The sequence below is a fragment of the Peromyscus eremicus genome, chromosome 7 (assembly GCF_949786415.1).
Source record: "Peromyscus eremicus chromosome 7, PerEre_H2_v1, whole genome shotgun sequence".
NCBI lineage: Eukaryota > Metazoa > Chordata > Mammalia > Rodentia > Cricetidae > Peromyscus > Peromyscus eremicus.
This window is the reverse complement of record NC_081422.1, coordinates 60,104,343-60,108,093: the sequence shown is the minus strand read 5'-3', so window position 1 is coordinate 60,108,093 and position 3,751 is coordinate 60,104,343.

Here is a 3,751-nt window from a genome sequence, read left to right as displayed (position 1 = left end):
GTAGAGCACAGCTGAGCTGCCTGAGGCTCCCTGTCCTGGTCAGCAGGCAGTTTCCAACCAGCCACACCCACTTGTTATGGGTAGCTATAGGGGCCTTGGGTCCAGGCTGTAGGGTCATCCATCTGTCAGCTGAGGGAAATCTGGCCCTTAGCTAGAGCCTAAAGATGGGTAAGCGTCTGGGTGAAGGAGCCATTTACTCTGTGGCGTTTCCCTTTCTGCAAACTGCAGATCTTCTCTGTAGTGTCCTTTCCTCTTTGGAGAGCTATGATTAGATGATCAGGCTTTCAGGGGAGAAGAGGATCTCCAGCCTCCTGGAGCAGTCTCTGCTCACAGGCCAGCTTCTGTCCATCTTTGCACATTCCTGAAGATGAAAACCCGAGAGTGGCCTGTGTTACCATCTGAAAAACCTGTATGTAATTATCATTAATCAACCTTTAGAGGCCTCTGCCCCCACCCCCCGCCTTCTGTGCCTCCCAGATGGGATTTATCTGGGTCTCTATGATTGGACCGCTGACACCCACCCCCTTCCCTTCACATGCTGGAGTCTGTGACTAAACCCACCTATCAGGCCCCTGGTGGGCAGTCCCTCCCTCCCCTTCACCCTCCCTCCCCCATTGCCTCTGGCTGGGGGGGCGGTTGCTCTGGAGACTCTAACCCACTGCAGCAGCGGCCAGCAGGACTGAGGCTGGAGCCTGGGCTGGGGGCACCGGGGGAGGGGGCCCTCACATAGGCTCTGCCCTGAGGATTCTGCATGTGCACTTTTGTTTACTGGAAGAGAAAGGAGGGTCCCAGCAGCCAGTGGCCTCTCCACTCACTCACCCTGCTCCCGGCCGCCAGATGTGCCCACCAAGGCCTGCCAGCCCTGCAGGTTGGTACCTTCATCCCTGAACTGTCACTTTCTTGCTGTGGGGAGTAGACAGTGGCAGAGTGAACAGCAGTGTCTGGCTTGTGAGCCCCCCACTGTCAGCTTCAGACCACACTCCTTGGGCTCCTAGGCCAGCCTGCCTTTTCCTCTGTTTCCCCCGTACAAGAGCAAGAACGTCCTCAGGTGTCCAGTCCTGATCCCCTGCCACCTTCCCCTGGGAACAATCATCCTCTGCAGCAGCAAGGGCTGCTGGACTTCTGCCACGTCCCCTGCTTCCGGGAATTAGAGCCTCAGTCTGTGATGTCAAGTGACTAGTTGGGCAAGTAGTCTTGGGGCTACCATCTTAACGACCAAATGCCGTTGGTTCTCATGCTGGAGCAGCGGGTTGGGGATGGGGACCGCACAGGACTGCCTCCCTGTCACCATGGAAGGAGGCATCCAGCGTCTTCTGCTTATGAACCATCTTTCTTGAAATTTGGCAATAAATCTCATTTTATGGAACTTCTCTGCCCCAAGCCTGTATGTTGGTATGGGAGCTAGCGCTGAGGCCAGGCCCCAGAGAACAGGGGCTTGTGGCAATTGGTCAGTGGCAATACCAGCCTTCCAAACTCAGTTCTGAAAAGGTAGTTATCGAGCTTTTAAACATTTAAATATGTACTTTTTAAAAAAGTCAATCTAAGCTGGGTGGTGGCGGCTCACGCCTTTAATCCCAGCACTCGGGAGGCAGAGGCAGGCGGATCTCTGTGAGTTCGAGGCCAGCCTGGGCTACCAAGTGAGTTCCAGGAAAGGCGCAAAGCTACACAGAGAAACCCTGTCTCGAAACCCCCCCCCCAAAAAAAAAAAAGAATGGTATGGAACTCTTGATTCTCCTGCCTCCACCTGCCACAAACTGGGATTACAGGCAGACATCTTCCTCCACCCACTTATTTCCCAACCCTTTCTGGGTGTTGTTTTATTGTGTGTGTGCTCCTTCACCCCCAGACAAGGGGGTCTCCGTTTTGCCTGGTTGTCCTGGAACTCCGAGATCCCCCCGCCCCCACCTTTGCCTCCCAAGTACTAGGATTAAAATCGTGTACTACCTCACCCAGCTTTTTTTGTGGTTTTATTTTTTGTGGTTTGAAACTGAGTTTCACTATATTATAGCCCTGGCTGGCCTGGAACTGCCTATGTAGACCAGGCTAGCCTCAAACTCAGAGATCCACCTACCTCTTCATCTCCCTTTTCAATTTGAGACAGACAGGATCTTGATATAAAGCACAAACAGCTTTAAACTCGGTCCTCCGGCCTCAGCCTTTCGGTGTTAGGGATACACATGTGCCGCTATACCTGCTGTGCCCTAACCCCTCAGCAGTTTTTGTTTTTGTTTTTCAAGACAAGGTTTCTTTTCTTTTTAAATTTTTATTTAAGATTTTTTTTTCGTTCATTTTATGTACCAACCACAGATCCCCCTCTCATCCCTCCTCCTGATCCCCACCTCCAGCCTTCCCTCCTCCCCCAACTCACCCCCCATCCTCTTCTCCAAAAGGGTAAGGCCTCCCGTGGGGAGTCAGCAAAGCCTGGTACATTCAGTTGAGAAGGACCAAGCCCCTGCTCCCTGTATCAAGGCTGAGCAAGGCGTCCCACCATAGGTGATGGGCTCCAGACAGCCAGCTCATGCACCAGAGATAGATCCTGATCCACTGCCAGGGGCCCCTCAAACAGACCAAGCTACACAACTGTCTCTCGTATGCAGAGGGCCTAGTCCAGTCCCATGTAGGCTCTGCAGCTGGCAAGACAGGGTTTCTCTGTGTAACAGTCCTGGCTGTCTTGGAACTTGCTCTGTAGCCCAGGCTGGCCTCCAACTCACAGAGATCTGCCTGCCTCTGCGTCCCGAGTGCTGGAATTAAAGGCATGTGCCACCACCTCCCGGCCAGGCTTTTTTTTTTTTTTTTTTTTTTTTTTTAAAGTAACTCAATCTGACCTTTAAGTAGCTCAACCTGACCTTTAACTTGGCTTGTAGCTAAGGATAAATTTAAATCCTTGGTCCTGCCTCCACCTCAGAAGTGCTGGGGTTACAAAAATGTGTGCTGAGATGACAGCTAGACCTCTTTTGGGTTTGGAGTTTTGTCACAATTAGGTGGAGGTTAGAAATTCCCAGCTGGAAAATTATATGAGTGCCAACCGTCTTTCTCAGGGTATCCCATCTGGAAACCCATGACGTCTTGTGCCTCAGTGATGATATTCTTTTCTCTCTCTCTCTTTCATAGTGTTGGGGGTTGAACCCGTGGCCTTACACCTGCTGTAAGCATTCTTTCCACTATGGAGCTCCATCCCCAGCATCAATGTTTATTTTGGTCACCTGGGCAATGAGTCTGATTTTTTTTTTTCCTACCGTGTAATTAGTGTTTTTCTTTGTTTGTTTTGTTTCTTCCTTTTGCAACTAACAAGTGTTCTGGGAGGTATAGAAGACCATTGCAAGGTCCCGCCAGTGTCTACTGATGATACTTGCCGAACAAGTGTTTACCCACAGTGATTCCAAAACGGTGGTTCGATTTAACCCTCAGAGCTTGGACCTGGTTAGGGATGAACCTGGACCCCTGCCATCATAGTCTCATTGAGGAAAGTGTTCCAGAAAGCCCTGGGCTAGATCTCAGGTCAGGTTGTCAGGGTGTAAGTCCCACCCCGGAACTGCCTGTGAGCCTCAAGCCTTAAGGTGGGGGTGGGATCTCATTTTCCTCACCCACAAAAGGAGATTGCAGTGATCTCCCTTTTGTGTGGGAAAGCACCATTGCCCTTGCCAAAGATCGGCTCCCGTCTTCCTCGGTGACTCTATTGGACAGGCCTTGTGGCCAACATAACAGGAAGCACCTGACCTGGGACGTGTGAACTGTGGCCATGACCCTTGTG